Genomic DNA, 20,056 nt, shown 5'->3' with positions numbered 1-20,056 from the left:
CATATCTCCCATATTGAGCACCATGACTAGAAATGAATGAGCAAATGAAGGCCTGAAGAGGATCTTTTCCTTAATTCCATCCTAGGAAATTCCTTACATGTTTCTGGTGAAGGTAGAACACTGGAGATGCTTTTTGATTCTTACACCTTTGCAGACCATTCTTGGCAGTCTTCTTTAATTACAAAGCCAGGCAAAACATGTTTTGCTTTTCTCAATTTTTTAAATCAACTGCTTCTCCCCCCGCCCCGCCCCGCCCCTCCCCTCCCCTCGTTTTACCATATTTGGTTCCTCTTCTTTAAATTCTTTCTAATTCATATGAATAAATTAGTTATGCCAACCTTTGCACTTTGTGAGTTGCTTTTGCTTTTAGACTTCCAAAAGTTTGGTAAAGTTCAAGCTGTGATTTAACCTGGTGCAGACTGGAAGCAAATCATCATGGGCAGACAAGACTCTGATTCTTCCTGGGATCAGTGAACTGGGAGGCTGGCGGCTGAGCAGGCAAAAGAGGGCTGTTGAAAAGATGTTAGCGTCAGGCAAAAAGTACACGTTTACCAAAAACAACGACAACAAAACAAACAAACAAAAAACAGAATAACTGCCGTATATAATTACAGCTCAGAGAAGGATCTGGATTGTCACAGATAAGTTCTTATACGTCTGGACTGATAAGGTTCCATTGCGTATCTGAACATGATCTGCGTGTATTCTTCTGTATGGGGTAAATGAAACTGGTATGAATGATTGTAACGTCTACAACCCATATGTTTAATCCTTGATAACAACAGTGTGATAGTAATTTAAGTGTATCATCAGTTTGCAGTCAAGGTGGAGATGAAGTCTAATTATATATGTAAAGTCATTTGTTCTTTTAAATACAAAACTGAACAGAAAAAAAAGAACATGGCTCAAAACATATAGTTATAAGAAATACCTCCATACCTCTTGTCTTACACACATGTGAACTCACACATTTTTAAAAAATCAAACTTTAGTCTTCTGAGGTACCATGTAGTGGCTGATTAAAGGAAGTTCTTATAAGAACCTCACCAGTCTTCCTCTCTCCAATATGTACTTGAAAATGACAATTCCTGGAGTCATGGTGAGAGCATGGACTTTGGAGTCTGGTACTAATCTCAGCTCTGCCAATTTGTTAACTGTGTCAGTCTGGGCAAGTTACTTATCAGTTGCGATTCTTAGTTTATTTACCTGTAACATGAGCATTATAACAGCTAGCTCAAAGAAGAGTTTTTAGAATTGAAGTGTAATCAAAATGTATTAAGACATATGTAAAGCACCTAGCATGATACTTGGAACATAATCTTCAATAAAGGGTCATTATAATAATTTTTAAACTGAATTTTATTTACCCCATGCACTACCCAGAATTACTCTTTCCCTTTTGGCTGCCTGACCTTGGAAATTCAATAAACCTACTATTAATGAAAGTTCTGTGACTATGAAGATAAATCAGAATAGTTCCTGCCCTCAAAAAATTCACACTTCAGCTTTGGAAGAGATACAGACACAAGGACCTAGACTGATACTGGTAACTGAAAGAGAAGACCACTTTGTACCAGTTTATGATGATCTACCTGAGATGTATTTAATTAAGATTGGGTTTTTTTTTTTAAGATTTACTAATATCTACACAATGATAAAGCTTGTGGAAGCAGGAAAATTCAAGAAAAAAAATCTCACATTTTCACATAAATGAAGAATACTATCCTTAAAACTCCTTCTAGTCAGTATAATTCCTCAGCTTTAAAAAACAATTTTCTGATCCATTATAAGAGGCAAGCTTCTTTTGCATTCATGTGAAAAATATGCCAGGTTGTACTTTTGAAGTAATGTTGGAGAAATGTAGTTAATAGGAAGCACTTCTGGTTGTTAATTAATTAAACCACTTTAATCAAGAACTATTTTCTGAGAAACTTATTCCCAGACCTGGGTGGGGTGCTAAAGAAACAAAGAAGATGAAGATACAGACTTTGCCCTTACGGAACTCATCATCTAAGAATCAAATGTTTATTGATTACCTATAGGGGATGCAATAGTGAAAGAAATACTGAGCTTAGTCTATTGAGAGATTGATATATACACATATCTTTCTAGGTTCCTCAGGAAGTATGTGATTGACACAGGATTTGGGCAAGACACTAAATATATATATATATATGTGTGTATGTATATATATATATATGTGTATGTATATATATATATATATATATTTTTTTTTTTTTTTTGAGATGGAGTCTCGCTCTGTCACCCAGGGTGGAGTGCAGTGGCGTGATCTCGGCTCACTGCAAGCTCTGCCTCCTGGGTTCACGCCATTCTCCTGCCTCAGCTTCCCGAGTAGCTGGGACTATAGGTGTCCGCCACCATGCCCGGCTAATTGTTTGTATTTTTAGTAGAGACGGGGTTTCACCATGTTAGCCAGGATAGTCTCGATCTCCTGACCTCATGATCTGCCTGCCTCGGCCTCCCAAAGTGCTGGGATTACAGGCATGAGCCACCGCACCCGACCTGACACTATATTATGTATATATAAGTACATTCTACGCTCCACCAGAGCTTTTTCTTTTTGTTCCTTAAAACAAAGAGTAGGCTGGGGGCAGTGGCTCACGCCTGTAATCCCAGCACTTTTGGGAGGCCGAGGCGGGCAGATCATGAGGTCAGGAGACCATCCTGGCCAACATGGTGAAACCCCATCTCTACTTAAAAAAAAAAAAAAAAAAATTAGCTGGGCATGGTGGCATGTGCCTGTAGTCCCAGCTACTCAGGAGGCTGAGGCAGGATAATCGCTTGAACCCAGGAGGTGGAGGTTGCAGTGAGCCGAGATCATGCCACTGCAATCCAGCCTGGCGACAGAGCGAGACTCCGTCTCAAACAGAGCGAGACTCCGTCTCAAACAAAACAAAAACAAAGAGTAGCTCTTGAAAGAATAGTTTGGTCTCTACAGCCCAAGTGAAACTGGGAACCTGGGAGCCTTGCTAGCTTTAGGCAGAACTGTGAAGTGGGTTAAGTTATTTTCAATTTCCCTCAAATCTGAACTATTGAAATAGCTTCCTGGTCTCTCAGTTCCTGTCCTTCTGAACTCTGTTTTGTTTTCCACAGGCTACTACAGTGATTCTAAAATGCAAACCCTGTTATACTGTTCCACTGCTTAAAAAACTTTCCTGGCTCCCCATTATCTGCCAAGCATGACACACAAGACCCTTTGTGATCTTGCTCTGCCAAGCCTTCCAGCCTCATCCTCCATCACACCCACAGGAAGAGTTGCCAGATTTATTAAATAAAAATATGAGATGCATAGTTAAATATAAATTGCAGATAAACAATAACTTTTTGGCCTAAACACGTCCCAAATATTGCATGACACATACTTAATACTAGAACATTTCCATTGTTTATCTGAAATCCAAATTTCAGTAGGCATCCTGTATTTTATCTGGCAACCCTACTCATGCCAGGCTGATTGATTAACTTTCCAATTCCTACAGCCTCTTCTTTCCTTTGCAGGTGCCTGATAACCTCTACACCATGTCCCTTATCCACATGATATTCTTTGCTACTTCTTCAAAGCCAGGCATGGAGTTCTGGAACTCTGCGGGTGTGAGCTTGGAATCCAATGTGCCCGAGGATGGGCCTCGCCACCTGTGTGCTTTGTTTACTATCTGGGCTTCTGCCCCAGTTCCTGTTCACCCTTCCCATTCTCCCTCCTGGAACTGGATTTCTGCCCTGAACCCCAGTTTACTTGGCTGGAGCCCACGTGTAGTTTTTCACCCTTGCCAGCTCTTTCTCTGGGACTGTGGGTAAGAGCCTTCCTCCCAGCTGCTGGCTGGGCTTGTGATCTAAACTGGATGGATCATTGAAACCTGCCACAGATGCTGCTACCCTTTTTTGTCTTGCTTGCTACAAAGGATGGACAAGAAACTCAAATGAAATCAACTTTGTGAAGTAGTTTGTAAAGTGTAACATCTCTATTATGGTAGTTTAACTTACAAAGTTCAAGCTCTTACTGGTATTGCACATGAAAGCCCCACTCTAAAGTGCCCCAGATTCCTCTTGTTTCTGCTCGTGCCTAGTGATATATGACGCTGAAAATGATGTGGAAAATGTCCAAATGTTCTCGAATTTTGATTAGTACATTCTGCCACACTGGTTATTGCATTATGGATGGAGACGGAGAATTGCTTGAACCCGGGAGACAGTGGTTGCAGTGAGCCGAGATCGCACCACTGCACTCCAGTCTGGGTGGCTGAGCGAGACTCTGTCTCAAAAAAATAAATAAATAAATAAATAAAAAATAAAAAAAATTAAATCTTATGAACCAGAACATACCTCTTCACAAATGAAACCAAAGTCTCACGAACTATGTCTTATCCTAAGTATGTGTAATGCACTCTGATATTTTCTATTTTATTTCATTTTTTTAAGAATTGGTCAACCCATTAAATTAATTTTATAACTCATGAATGGATTGTTACTTGCATTTTCCCAGACACTGATATGCACTATCTAATGAGATTCCCTGTATTAACCAACTGATTGGGACAATTGTTAAATGTAATTGTTCAATGTTTACCTCATTTGGTGCTAGGTCCATAGGAATCACCCTGCCCACTAAAGGAGTGAGGCCACCTCACTGAGGTAAGTCACAGTTGTTCCCACTGATAAGATCAGAAAGCACAGTACTGCAGCCAGACTTTCAAAGCTACCTGAGGTTAATATATATAATTCCTGGCTGGGCCATTTTTAAAAAGGGATAGCTGCAAAATTACCACAACTACAGTTATCTTAGAATAGAGGGATATTGTTTGGGGACAACTCTTTCTTAGACTGTTTAAATCATTCCTGGTTGGGTTAAAAAGACTTTTCGGTTTCTGAGGTTTCACGTCAATTTCAGAGGTAAGAAAACATAAAATAAAAGCTCTCTCACTGCTATGATTTTGTTTTACTCTCCTTTTCCCTAAATGGTGAGCAGATTAGTCTAATATTCAGATTTCACTCCAACAGCCTGCTTTGAGAATCTGGGAAACACTAGATTCCAAAGAAAATACGGAAATATATATACATATGTATATATATATATATATATACATATGTATATATATATATGTATATATAATTATGGTCCAAATGGAGTGGAAAGAATACAACACATGTAAGGAATTCTTCTTTTGGTACAGGTACTCAATCTAGTCCTCTTCTGCCCATCTCCTTCCCCTAACATGTCTTCCGTAACTTACAGCTGCCTCATTCTTTTTTTCCTTCTGATAGAGTTTTGTTGGTTTTGATCTTGGAAAGATCAGTTTCAGCTCAGTGGTGCACAAAAGCAGGATTGGAGAGAATTTAAGAGAGAATAATAGGAGAAGAGGAATTACAGACAGCTAGTATAGACAACTGGCTACAAGGGTTACAGAGAAATAAGAAGGTAACCAATAAGGGAAGTGCAGTCAAGAAGAGATTTTTGTTTTTGAAATGGTTGACATAACAGCATGGTTGTATACTGATAGAAATGATACAGTAGAGGAAAAATTGATGATGTAGGGTAGACAGGGAGGATTTGCTGGTCTAGTGTTCTTTATTCTGCGAGAGGGGTGAGATCTGATGCACAAGTGGAGGCTTTTGCATGGCTGCACCAAGAGTGCTTCCTTACTGACAGGGAGAAAGGCAGGGCCTAAAGCCGTACCCCTGCATGGATAAGTGGGCATGGTAAGAGTAAATGGAAGTTCTCTTCTGATTCTTCAGTTTTGTCAGTGAGGAAAGAAGCACAGTCGACAGCTGAGAGTGAGGATGGGGGAGAAGAGAAGAACAGAGATGAAAATGTCCATGAGTAGAGTAGGAGAGTGAAAGGACCAGGGAAATACAGGACACTTGCTGGGAAAATAGCAAGGGCCTACTTAAGTTCCTAGTGATACCTTTAAAGTAAGACCAAACAGCTTGGTGTGTGTGTGGGTGGGTGTGTTTTTCTATCTGTCTGTCTGTTTTCCATCTATGACCAGCTCATGGGTACAGAAACAGTATGGGTGGAAAGTTGGATTTAACTGGAGTTGCAGTTTTGCCCACCAGCATGGCAGAATTAAAGTGGTCAGGGAGTTCAGGGAGTGATTATACAGATCGACTCTGAAATTTAAGCTGGTTAAAGGTGGAATAGAGGGCTTCAAATGGCTATGGCGGTTAGGACAGAAATGGTGCCTCTGATGTGCCTCCCTTTGGTCTTTGCATGACTGGCTCCCTCTTGTGGTTCAGTCATTCTGTGATCTCACCCTTTTAACTGCAGAAGACTTAACGTTGTTTTCTTATTACTTTCTTTTATTTATCCACCCAGCTATGTATGCTCTGTGTTCTGCTTTACACTATTAGAATATAAGCTTCATGAGAGCAAGCACCTTGTCAGTAATGTTCATTGTTTTATAGCCACAGCACTTATTTGACTTATTTGGCAGAGTGAAGACAACAAGTATTTGATGGAAGTATGAAGAATGACTAGGACATGATTATAAGGCCTTCACCATCCTGCACATGGTCTTCTACATGTGCTCCTCTTTGTCAGTTTTCTGTTTCTAACCTCCACCAAGAGAAAGAAGATGCTTCCCCAGGGTTAGGGCTACTTGCTAATCAATCCACTCCGGGTCTCCCACAAGGCCTTCCAAGGCTCTGGGGAGGAGAACTCAAGGAGAAATTTACCCCAGAGTTACTGAGGCACCAGATGTTTCAGAGGCCAGCCAAAGAGGAAGGAGGTGTCATAAAGGCATAATTGCTTTCCATTTTGTTTTGAATTTTTTTTTTTTTTTTTTTTTTTTTTTTGAGACAGGATCTCGCTTTGTCACCCAGGCTGGAGTGCTGTGGCACAATCACAGCTCAATGCAGCCTCAATCTCCTGGGCACAAGTGATCCTCCCACCTCATTCCCCCAAGTAGCTGGGACTACAGGCCCATGCCACCCTACTCAGCTAATTTTTGTATTTGTTTGTATTATTTTGTTCCACCATGTCACCCAGGCTGGTCTTGAATTCCTGGGCTCAAGCAGTCCTCTGGCCTCGGCCTCCCAAAGTGCTGGAATTACAGACGTAAGCAACTGTGTGTGGTCTATTTTGCTGATTTCCTACTGGGTTGTTTATTTTCTTATTGCCGAATTTTAGAAGTTTTTAATATATTATGGATGTAAGTCCTTCATCAGATAGATGTATGTTTTGCAAATATTTTCATTTCTCAGTGGTGTCTTTTGAAGAGCAGAAGTTTTAATTTTTATAAAGTTTTAGCTTGTCAGCTGTGTCTTAGATCGTTCATGCTTTTTCTGTCATGTGCAAGAAATCTGCCTAATCGAAGGTTGCAAAGATTTTGTCCTGTTTTATTCAAGTTGTTGTATATAATGTGAAGTTAAGGTCAAATTTCATCTTTTTGCATGTGGTTATTCAGCTGTTCCAGCACCTTCTGTTGAAAAGACTATTCTTTCCCCACTGAATTACTTGGCACGTTTCTTGAAAATCAATTGAACCAAAGTGTGGACTGCACAGTGGCTCATGCCTGTAATCCCAGCACTTTGGGAGGACGAGGAGGCCAGATCACCTGAGGTCCAGAGTTCAAGACCAGCACGGCCAACATGGCAAAGCCCCGTCTCTACTAAAAAAAAAATATAAAAATTAGCTAGGTGTGGTGGCACGCATCTGCAATCCCAGCTACTCAGGAGGCTGAAGCAGGAGTATTGCTTGAACCCAGGAGGCAGAGGTTGCAGTGAGCCGAGATTATGCCACCAAACTCCAGCCTAGGTGAGAGTGAGTCTCTGTCTCAAAAACAACAACAACAACAACAACAAAAGTGTGAAGGTCTGCTACTGGACTTTCTAGTCTTCCATTTATCTAAATATCTATTGTTCTGTCTTTATAACACTTTCTTGATTACCGTAGCATTGTAGTAAGTTTTAGAATCAGGTAAATCCTTCAACTTTTTCTTTTATCAAAATTGTTTCGCTATTCTGGATTCTTTGCACTTTCATATAAACTTTTTTGCCACATGAAAGTTATTAGCTTATTAATCTTCTTTTGAAAAGTCCACACAGTGGCTGCAGGTAATGTCACTGCAGCATCTTTATTCCTTTGGCTCTTCGCCAGCACCACCATTGGCTTTTGCAGTCCTCCTGACTTTCTTGGTTCTGTTCTTGTGTTCTTTTTGAGGTCTTTTCCTTCTCATCCAAGCCATGTCTTGCAAGTCTATGTTTGGCTTCATTTTTCTCTGCATAATCCAAGGAATCATAAATCATGTCAAAGCCAGTTGTCTTGCCACCACCAAAATGAGTTCTGAATCCAAATACATTCCCACCAGCAATATATAAGTTTCTCCATATGCTGGTCAACACTTGTTCACTTGGTCAATCTTTTTTGTCTTAGCCATTCTAGTAAGTGTGTAGTGGTATCTCATTTTGGTTTTAATCTGCATTTTTCTGATGACTTATGATGTTCAGCATCTTTTTTATTTTGAGACAGAGTCTCACTCTGTCGCCCAGGCTGGAGTGCAGTGGTGTGATCTTGGCTCACTGCAACCTCCACCTCCTGGGTTCAAGTGATTCCCATGCCTCAGCCTCCCAAGTAACTGACATCCAGTGTGGTCTTGTACATTTTGGATAGTTTTTCCCAAATTTCTGTGTTGGGTACTGATAACTTTCCAGGGTGAAGGACATCAATGACGATTTGTTCATCTCAAGGAGTTGGCTGGTCATAAACTTCCTGCTTCAAGTAGTTACTGTGTCATTCATGATGGCGATCAATCCTTAGGCAGCCACTTCCATATAAAATTTAGGAATAGCTTGTCGATTTAAAGAAAAAAAGGCTGGACATAGTGGCTCATGCCTGTAATCTCAGCTCTTTGGGAGGCCAAGGTAGGAAGATTGCTTGAGCCCAGTAGTTCAAGACCAGCCTGGGCAATATAGTGAGACCCTTTCTCTAAAAAAAATTTTTTTTTTTTTTTATTAGCCAGGCATGGTGGTACACACCTGTAGTCTCAGCTGCTTGGGGGCTCTGAGGTGGGAGGATTGCTTGAGCCTGGTAGTTTGAGACTGGCCTGGGCAATATTGTAAGACCCCTTCTCAAAAAAAAATTTTTAATTAGCCAGTCATGGTGGTGCACACCTGTAGTCTCAGGTAGTGGGGGTGCTGAGGTGGGAGGATTGCTTGAGCCTAGGAGTTTGAGACCAGCCTGGACAATATAGTGAGACCCCTTCTCTAAACAAAAAGTGTTTTTTAATTAGCCAGTCATGGTGGTGCACAACTATAATATCAGGTAGTCGGGGGGCTGAGGCGGGAGGATTGCTTGAGCCCAGGAAGTTGAGGCTGCAGTGAGCCATGATTGCACCACTGCACAGAGCAAGACTCTGTCTCAACAACAACAAAAATAGCCTACTAGGATTTTGACAGATATTAGATTGAATTTATTTTATTTAGTTTTATTTATTTATTTTTTTAGAGAGAGAGTCTTGCTCTGTCACCCAGGCTGAAGTGCAGTGGCATGATCATATAATATCTCACTGCTACCTCAAACTCCTGGGCTCAAGGGATCCTCCCGCCTCAGCCTCTGGAGTAGCTAGGACTACAGGCACATGCCACTATACCCAGCTAATTTTTTTTTTGGTAGAGACGGGATCTTGCTATGTTGCCCAGGATGGCCTCAAGTGACCTCCAGCCTTGGCCTCCGAAAGTGTTGGGATTACAGGCTTGAGCCACTGCATTCAGCCTACACTGAATTTATACATCGATATTGGGAAATTGTCATCTTAACAATATTGAATCTTCCAACCCATGACATCATATCTCTCCCATTTTATATAAGTCCTTTTAAATTTATCTTAGCAGTGTTTTGTACAAGTTTGCCTTTCTCTTGTCTAATTTAGTCCTAAGTATCTTATTCTTTTGATGCTCATTAAACAGACTTACTAGTTATGATACGTTTTTGTAGATTCTTTGCAATTTCTTAACATACAAGAAAATGTTGCCGAGAATCACAATAGCTTTTAAACTCTTTGCTCACTACATCTCAGTTAACCCTCTCACTCCCTCTAGCACCCAAGACCATAGCCCCAAAACATCCAAATGCTTCTCTTCTAAGGATAGAGTCTGGTGTCCTTAAATTTCTCCTAAAGATTGGAATGTTCCACCAACAGTAGTGTTGATCTTCTACTATGGTAGTGTGCTATCTCCATCTCCAGTACAAAGATAAACATGTCACAAGAACCATGCATTCATGCACTCAGGATTCTTTTTCCCTTTGCCCCTGTGACTTGTGTGTATCTTTGCTTCACTTATTGACCAACCATCCTACAGATGGCTATACTCTTTTAGATAAGTTTTAGATAAGTGTTCTGTCTGTAGTAATTTTGTCTTTGCTCAAATCTCAGACAGTTCTCTCATAGTTACATCTTGACCACAGGGATATTTTTGGATCCTGATTCTGCCATTCATCATATTAGTTTTCCCAACGAAATTCATGCTTTCTCATATTTGGGCAGTAGATCATAGTCTTTATCCAAGTAAATTTTGAACAAAAATCTTATAGCAGAGACAGACCACTGTGGCATGGCATTGGAGACCTTCTCTCTGGTCGCCTTTGATCAGCAATTAGTACCCTTTAGGAATGATTGCTCTGCTAATTACACGTGAACTTACCTATGCTTCCTTTCTTCAACTGTAAAATGAGGATAATAATAGTACTCTCCTCACAAGACTGTTGCAAGGATTAGATGACTAAACATATGTAATGAAGTCACAGTAGTACCTACCACAGAGAAGTGCGCAAGAAAGTGAGTCATGTTGGGCATTGTGGCTCATGGCTGTAATCCCAGCACTTTGGGAGGTCGAGGTGGGAGGATCACTTGAGCACAGGAGTTCAAGACCAGCCTGGCAACATAGGGAGAATTCATCTCTAAAAAAAAAAAAAGAAAGAAAGAAAGAAAAAGAAAAAAAGAAAGAAAATAAGTCATTATTATTTGGGGAAGAAAGAAAAGACTCTACAGTCAATAGTTTGGCCTTTATCCTTGCCTTTTCGTTTCCTACCTGTGCGCATCCTTAGACAAGTTATTTAACTCTTGTCAGTTTCTTCATCTTAAAATAATTGTAAAAGCAGTGCCTTATTCATAAGGTTTTTGTGAGAATTAAATGAAATAATGCAGATAGAGTAACACCATGCATGACACTCAATCAGTATTTGTTGCAATGATAATTACTGACATTCAACTTGTACACATTTTTATCTCCCCTCCACTGCAATCCTCCTGTCAAATTATTTCCAAAAGGTTGAGGATATTTGGACACATTACATTTATAGCACTTCCCTGATCAACCTACTTGAGAACTTAGTAGCCAGTTTAGAGCATTATGGTTAATTTAAGTCATCTTTTATTTATTTATTTTTATTTATTTACTTTTTTGAGACGGAGTCTTGCTCTATTGCCCAGGCTGGGGTGCAATGGTGCAATCTTGGCTCACTGCAACCTCTGCCTCCCGGGCTCAAGCGATTCTCCTGCCTCAGCCTCCTGAGCAGCTGGGATTACAGGAGCCCTCCACCACGCCCAGCTAATTTTTGTTTTTTTTTTTTTTGTTTTTTTTTTTTTTTTCAATTTTTTTTTTTTTATTAATTTTTTTTTGCATACAAAAACAATAAACATTTTCTAAAAATACATACAAACAAAAAGATGCGTATCAAACATATTAGGAAGGTTGCACATGGGAAGTCGGGGAATAGAAATGGGGGTGGGAGTTAAAATAAATGAGAGAGGGACTTTATATGGATCAGTGATAATAACTCAATCCTCTATTTGACGAAGAAGAGGGAGAAGGAAGAGGAAGAAAAAGAAAGTGGGATAAAGGATCAGAAAGGGAGGAAAATAGAAAAAATTAGAGTATGACTCCAGGGTAGACCTGTTTTGTTGTCATTGAGTTGGTTGGTTGGTTTGTCTGTTGTATTCTTCATGTTTCGCCAAGTTGGCCAGACTGGTCTCGAACTCCTAGCCCGAAGTGATCAACCCGCCTCGCCCCCCAGAGTGCCAGGACCACAGGCGTGAGCCACCACGTCCAGCCCCCACATTGCTTCTGGCCTCCGTGGTAGACCTCCCAGACGGAGCGGCCAGGCAGAGGAGCTCCTCACTTCTACCCAGACACGGGGCGGCCGGGCAGAGGGGCTCCTCACTTCCCAGACGGGGCGGCCAGGCAGAGACGCTCCTCACTTCTTCCCAGACGATAGGTGGCCGGGCAGAGGCGCTCCTCACTTCCCAGACGATGGGTGGCCGGGCAGAGGCGCTCCTCACTTTCCAGACGATGGGTGGCCGGGCAGAGGCGCTCCTCACCTCCCAGACGATGGGTGGCCGGGCAGAGGCGCTCCTCACCTCCCAGACGATGGGTGGCCGGGCAGAGGCGCTCCTCACCTCCCAGACGGGGCAGCCGGGCAGAGGCGCTCTTCACTTCTTCCCGGACGGGGCGGCCGGGCAGAGGCGCTCCTCACTTCTTCCCGACGGGGCGGCCGGGTAGAGGCGCTCCTCACTTCTTCCCGGACGGGGCGGCCTGGCAGAGGCGCTCCTCCCCTCTTCCCGGACGGGGCGGCCGGGCAGAGGCACTCCTCACTTCTTCCCGGACGGGGCGGCCGGGCAGAGGCGCTCCTCACTTCCTCCCAGACGGGGCGGCCGGGCAGAGGCGCTCCTCACCTCCCAGACGGGGCGGCCGGGCAGAGGCACTCCTCACTTCCCAGACGATGGGTGGCCGGGCAGAGGCGCTCCTCACTTCCCAGACGATGGGTGGCCGGGCAGAGGCGCTCCTCACTTCCCAGACGGGGTGGCTGGGCAGAGGTGCTCCTCACTTCCCAGACGGGGCGGCCGGGCAGAGGCGCTCCTCACCTCCCAGACGGTGGGTGGCCGGGCAGAGGTGCTCCTCACTTCCCAGACGGTGGGTGGCCGGGCAGAGGCGCTCCTCACTTCCCAGACGGTGGGTGGCCGGGCAGAGGCGCTCCTCACTTCCCAGACGGGGCGGCCGGGCAGAGGCGCTCCTCACTTCCCAGACGGTGGGTGGCCGGGCAGAGGCGCTCCTCACTTCCCAGACGGGGCGGCCGGGCAGAGGCGCTCCTCACTTCCCAGACGGTGGGTGGCCAGGCAGAGGCGCTCCTCACTTCCCAGACGATGGGTGGCCGAGCAGAGGCACTCCTCACTTCTTCCCGGATGGGGCGGCCGGGCAGAGGCACTCCTCACTTCTTCCCGGATGGGGCGGCCGAGCAGAGGCACTCCTCACTTCTTCCCGGATGGGGCGGCCGGGCAGAGGCGCTCCTCACTTCTTCCCGGACGGGGCGGCCGGGCAGAGGAGCTCCTCACTTCTTCCCGGACGGGGCGGCCGGGCAGAGGCGTTCCTCACTTCCCAGACGGGGCGGCCGGGCAGAGGCGCTCCTCACTTCTTCCCGGACGGGGCGGCCGGGCAGAGGCGCTCCTCACTTCCCAGACGGGGCGGCCGGGCAGAGGCACTCCTCACTTCCCAGACGATGGGTGGCCGGGCAGAGGCGCTCCTCACTTCTTCCCGGATGGGGCGGCCGGGCAGAGGCGCTCCTTACTTCTTCCCGGATGGGGCGCCCAGGCAGAGGCGCTCCTCATTTCTTCCCGGACGGGGCGGCCGGGCAGAGGCGCTCCTCACTTCCCAGACGGGGCGGCCGGGCAGAGGCGCTCCTCACTTCTTCCCGGACGGGGCAGCCGGGCAGAGGCGCTCCTCACTTCTTCCCGGAGGGGGCGGCCGGGCAGAGGCGCTCCTCACTTCTTCCCGGACGGGGCGGCCGGGCAGAGGCGCTCCTCACCTCTTCCCGGATGGGGCGGCCGGGCAGAGGCGCTCCTCACCTCCCAGACGATGGGAGGCCGGGCAGAGGCGCTCCTCACTTCCCAGACGATGGGTGGCCGGGCAGAGGCGCTCCTCACTTCCCAGACGGGGTGGCCGGGCAGAGGCGCTCCTCACTTCCCAGACGGGGTGGCCGGGCAGAGGCGCTCCTCACCTCCCAGACGATGGGTGGCCGGGCAGAGGCGCTCCTCACCTCCCAGACGGTGGGTGGCCGGGCAGAGGCGCTCCTCACCTCCCAGACGGTGGGTGGCCGGGCCGAGGCGCTCCTCACCTCCCAGACGGTGGGTGGCCGGGCAGAGGCGCTCCTCACCTCCCAGACGGTGGGTGGCCGGGCAGAGGCGCTCCTCACTTCCCAGACGGTGGGTGGCCGGGCAGAGGCGCTCCTCACTTCCCAGACGGTGGGTGGCCGGGCAGAGGCGCTCCTCACTTCCCAGACAGGGCGGCCGGGCAGAGGCGCTCCTCACTTCCCAGACGGTGGGTGGCCGGGCAGAGGCGCTCCTCACTTCCCAGACGGTGGGTGGCCGGGCAGAGGCGCTCCTCACTTCCCAGACGGTGGGAGGCCGGGCAGTGGCGCCCCTCACTTCCCAGACGGGGCGGCCGGGCAGAGGCGCCCCTCACCTCCCAGACGGGGCGGCCGGGCAGAGGTGCCCCTCACCTCCCAGACGGGGCGGCCGGGCAGAGGCGTTCCCCACCTTCCAGATGGGGCGGCGGCCGGGCAGGGGTTGCAATCCCAGCACCCTGGCAGGCCAAGGCAGGCGGCCGGGGGGTAGAGGCTGCCGCGAGGCCAGATCACGCCACCGCACTCCAGCCCGGGCAACACCGAGCACTGGGTGAGCGAGACTCCGTCTGTAGTCCCAGTACCTCGGGAGGCTGAGGCGGGCAGAGCACTCGGCGTTAGGAGCCGGCGACCAGCCTGGCCAAGATGGCGAACGCGTGCCTGCATGCAAAGGAGAAAAGGCAGGCAGCGGTGGCGCGCGCTGGCAGTCCCAGGCAGTCCGTGGCGCGGGCAGCAGCAAACCGAGTAGATTGCAGCCTGGGCCAGAGAGGGAAAGAAAGAAAGAAAGAAAGAAAGAAAGAAAGAAAGAAAGAAAGAAAGAAAGAAAGAAAGAGAGAGAGAGAGAGAGAGAGGGAGGGAGGGAGGGAGGGAGGGAGGGAGGGAGGGAAGGCAGGCAGGCTAATTTTTGTATTTTTAATAGAGATGGGGTTTCACTATGTTGGCCAGGCTGGTCTTGAACTCCTGACCTCGTGATCTGCCCACAGATCACGGCCTCCCAAAGTGCTGGACTACAGGTGTGAGCCACCACACCCGGCTAAGTTATCTTTTAAAATTCTTCTAAAATTCTAAAATGCAAGCAAAATTCTTATTTATATCTATATATACACACATATATGTATATATCTATATATATATATAATGGCTAGAATGTTAATTTTGGGCTCATTTTATGAGACTATAGACTTGTATGTTGTATATGCTATATGTAGTGTTTATAAGAGTACTCTGGGGACCAGCCCTTGAAAAATTGTGTTCATTTTATAGGCTGTGAGGCAGTTTGATTATTCGAAATTATTATGAAGGTGTATGTTTGTTTTTATCACTGCTTCTTCCTTTGATTTATTTGGTGCTGAGAATGTAGCTCAGGAATGCAACCACCAATGACAAAGCTGTTTCTATGAGAAAATAGTCTGCCCATCAATGATCAATTTTGATACAGAATCTAGGACTCACGGTGACGGAAGCATATGCTGCTTGCCAAATCACAACACTCCCTTCGTGTTAGGAAAAGACATCCCAAATCTTAAAGGTAGGATTTCCACAAAACAAACAATTCAGAAGTTAATGCCTTGTAGCAACTAAGAATTAAGACTTGATTTTTTGGTGTAGTGTTTTTCAAAGTACTATATGTCAAATTTTCTAAAAGTATCTGTATGTGCAATAAAATGTTGCAAGTCAAAACCAGTTGGATTTTATTTTCTATCCTGTGCACTGTTAAAAAGAATTGGGGCACATTACCTATCAATTTAATTTCTTTTTTTCCCCAAAATGCAGATAATAATTACAAAAGATTAAATGATAAAGTACAGAACATAGTACCTGGCACATGGTAGGTGCTCAATAAATGTTTCCTTCCTTTTTCATTGTCATTGATGGCCCATTACAAAATATATATTAAAGGAAAAGATGCTGAAAGCCTGGTAGATTTGGGTATTTCTATGTCAAATATACCATTCATGCCCTTTTACAAGTGATTCAAAAAATTAACATGCGCCTCAACTTCTACCTTGCTGTGAATTCCCGAAAGGTGGCAACAAATCCTTTTAGAGTTTCTCCGGACAGAGAAAATCCAACTGTGATGCTAGAGAATATTGGCTCCTCTGTTGTGTTTTTGGATTTCCTCTCAACAGTTGCTTGCTGTGGTTTCTTAGGTTACAGGTACAATTAGTGAACTAAGGATTTAAGGTATGAGGCTTATTATTATTGGCTTTAATGTAACTATGGCTTATGCCTTATTATTTCTGGACTTCAGTTGTCACTGTCATTATCAGATCTGCTGATCATCAGTCATTTCGGGGCCAAAAATAACAAAAGCACCAGAAACTGAAATACTGAGGACAATATAATCAACTCTGTTATTCAGGGACTCATTATTTCAATTTAGAATTTGTTCAATTCCGATTCAGAATTTGTTAGAATTTCCCAACTGGATGTGCATTCAAGTGTAACTTTGTTGTGTGAGTAGCAAAATACTTTGCAAAGCAAAATAATGAACAAGATGCAGGAGGAATTTTCAACCCGCTAAAGAAAACAGTAGGATGAGAACATTGAGAACTCATAGAGGTTTCCGTTTACTTAAAGAATTAGAAGCATGCATGTATACACTAAAATACCACAATATATTTGGCTGATCTATTTTCTTCTCTGTCTCCCTCATTAGACTTGGCTTTTTTGAGAATAGGAACAAAGTTCCTGTAAGAGTAGGTTTTTGTACATGTTAGCTAAATTAGTAGGTCCTTTAGTGCTGCGTGGATGGCTTAGGTGTTAATCATATCATGAGTCTTTACCAAACACTGACACACACACACACGCATGCAGGTGCAAAATTCTGTCAGTAGGATCCACTGAGCTGGAGTTAGGATTGCAAGAGGTTTGTTGGGGATAATTATGCCTATAAAAGATAAAAGTGGGGAAGAAGCAGGATTGTGTAGGAAAAGTCTCAGACCATGATGTGGATCTGAGAATGTCTTGATGACCCTCTGGAAAGTTCTGGAACAAAGATTACTCATTAGAAAAGCCCCACATTAGGCAAAAACAGCCAGGCCCTAGTATCCCTACCATGCTTAGTCATTGGCTGGGGGATGCCCAAGAAGAGCATGACCTCAGCTCAATAGCTAACAACTGGAGGCTACCGGCTAACTGCACTGCTTGCAGCTGAGCAGCAACTTCTTTCTTAAAGGAAGATCTGAGTGATGCACCTCTGTGGTTGCCGCAAGTCCCAAGATAATGAACCTCCCTCATAACACAAATTCAGATATGAGGTGATTGACTGTAATTGCCACTTCCAAAAACATCTGCCCACCTCTTCTCTGAGAAAGCATGAACAGAAAGTCTTAGGTGGACAAAAGACAGAGAGCTATATTACGCCGAGAGTCCCCAGGGTCTGGAAACTTGGTTGACAATAAGAGAATCAGCCAATTGGAAGATTCTGTGAATTGCTACTGTTGAAACCCAGCCAGGGCCAGATGTAGTGGCTCAAGCCTGTAATCCCAGCACTTTGGGAGGCCGAGGCAGAAGGATTGCTTGAGCCCAGGAGTTCAAGACCAGTCTGTGCAACATAGCGAGACCTCTACGAATAATTTTTAAAATTAGCCAGACGTGGTGATACACACCTGTGTCCCCAGCTACTTGGGAGGCTGAGGTGGGTAGATTGCTTTAGCCTGGGTGGTCAAGGCTGCGGTGAGCCATGATCACACCACTGTACTCCAGCCTGGATGACAGAACAAGACCTCAATATCAAAAAAAAAGAAAAAGAAAGGAAAGAAGGAAGGAAGGAAGGAAAGAAGGAAAGAAGGAAGGAAAAGGAAAGGGAAAAGGAAAAGGAAATCCAGACAGCCACAGTTCCCAGAATCATTTTCATGAATATTTAAAGTAGAGAGGACAGTCACTAATAGGGAGTGCTAAACCACAGGCAGGGGAGGGATGGCACCAACTGACTCCCCTCCCGAGTCTTCCCCAGCCAGCTGCTCAGGTTTTTCCTGGTTGTTTCAGTAATCTCATAATATCAAGGCCCCACATTTCTTTTTTCTTTCTTTCTTTTTTTTCTTTGAGACAGGGACTCTGTCACCCAGACTGGAGTGCAGTGGGGCAATTATGGCTCCCTGGGTGATCCTTGCACCTCAGCCTCCCAAGTAGCTAGGACTACAGGCACGCACCATCACACCCAGCTAATTTTTGTATATTTTGTAGAGATAGGATGTTGCCATGTTGCACAGGCTGTTCTTGAATTCCTGGGCTCAAGTGATCTACCTGCCTCAACCTCCCAAAATGCTGAGAATACAGGTGTAATCCACCATGCCTGGCTTTCTTTTCTTTTTTTGAGACAGAGTCTCACTCTGTTGCCCAGGCTGGAGTGCAGTGTTGCAAACTCGGCTCACTGCAACCTCTGCCTCCAGGGTTCAAGCAATTCTCGTGCCTCAGCCTCACAACTAGCTGGGACTACAGGTGCACGCCACCACGCCCGGCTAATTTTTGCATTTTTTGGTAGAGATGGGGTTTTGACATGTTGATCAGGCTGGTCTTGAACCTGATCTCAAGTGATCCGCCCACCTTGGCTTCCCAAAGTGCTGATCAACATGTCAAAACCCCATCTCTACCAAAAAATGCAAAAATTAGCCGGGCGTGGTGGCGTGCACCTGTAGTCCCAGCTAGTTGTGAGGCTGAGGCACGAGAATGGCTTGAACCCTGGAGGCAGAGGTTGCAGTGAGCCGAGTTTGCAACACTGCACTCCAGCCTGGGCAACAGAGTGAGACTCCGTCTCAAAAAAAAAAAAATACACCCTTAGCCTAATACCTGAAAGGCATTCACTTGATACAGTGAAATCCATCACCCCAAAGCCCTGCCCCTTCCATACCTGCTTTTTGGTTTCACTGAGCCTCATTCTTATCCCCAAGCCTATCTCTCACTCTCTCATGTCTTAAGCTTTTCTGTCATCCTTGAATGCCCTTTTCCCTTGAATGCCGACTTATTCATCATGTTCTGACTTATATGTTACAGTGTTTACTCCCTGCTATCTCTCATAGTATCATATACATCTTGCTATTTAGCAAATAGCATGATGTATTTTATTTTGTTTTTTAATTTTTAAAAAATTTTTGAGGCAAGGTCTCACTCTGTCACCCAGGCTGGAGTGCAGTGGCACAATCACAGGTCACTACAGCTTCGACCTCCTGGGCTCAAGCAATCCTCCCTTGCCTTTATTTTCAATTATACAAGTCAAACATTCTCTTCATAGAAAATTTAGACAGTACAACTTATTCTGCAGAATAAAGTCACTCATAATATCACATCCCAGAAATAATTATTCCCAATTTGGTTTTCCAGTCACATTCATAGCAAAATATACCCCCTCCTCCCTCCACTGATTTAATGTCATACACATTTTCCAAAGACAGGTCATTCTTGCAGCCTGCCTGGACTGAGAAGCTGGCAGTGCTAGGGTCAGATGGCAGAGTGCTGAGAGGAAGAAGAGTGGATGGGGGACATAGAGTAATCACCTTCCAGAGTTCTTTTTCGATTGGGCACTCTTTGAGGGTATATCTGAGCATCCTGGGGACTCATGATGAAATGACCTCTGTCCTCTTTTTGGCCTGGAGTCAGGCAGAGCAAGTAGATGTTCTTGGGTGTGGGAAAACATGGGGCTAAGGCAAATCCACTCCCTGTGCCCATCCATGTGTATGACCACCACCCAAGCCACCATGCAGAATTGCAGACAGACTCCTCTAGTTAATACTAAGTCCTTATTGTGTAATAGAATATTTTTTCTTGTCCTCAAGAAGTTTAAAGTCTAGTGAGAGAGACAGGAAAACTGACCTTTAAAATACATCATGCTGTGGCCAGGTGTGGTGGTGCATGCCTGTAATCGTAGCACTTTAGGAGGCCAAGACAGGTGGATCACTCAAGTTCGGGAGTTCCAGACCAGTCTGGGCA

General features: G+C 45.3%; 1 pseudogene; it reads right to left on the bottom strand.

The window, feature by feature from the left end:
- Nucleotides 1-8,090: 8,090 nt before the first annotated feature.
- On the bottom strand, nucleotides 8,091-8,754 carry LOC129458536 (small ribosomal subunit protein eS24-like; annotated as a pseudogene).
- Nucleotides 8,755-20,056: the final 11,302 nt, after the last annotated feature.

The sequence above is a fragment of the Symphalangus syndactylus genome, chromosome 19, assembly GCF_028878055.3.
Source record: "Symphalangus syndactylus isolate Jambi chromosome 19, NHGRI_mSymSyn1-v2.1_pri, whole genome shotgun sequence".
Taxonomy (NCBI): domain Eukaryota; kingdom Metazoa; phylum Chordata; class Mammalia; order Primates; family Hylobatidae; genus Symphalangus; species Symphalangus syndactylus.
The sequence above is the reverse complement of the archived record's forward strand: the minus strand, read 5'-3'. Positions and strand labels throughout refer to the sequence as shown.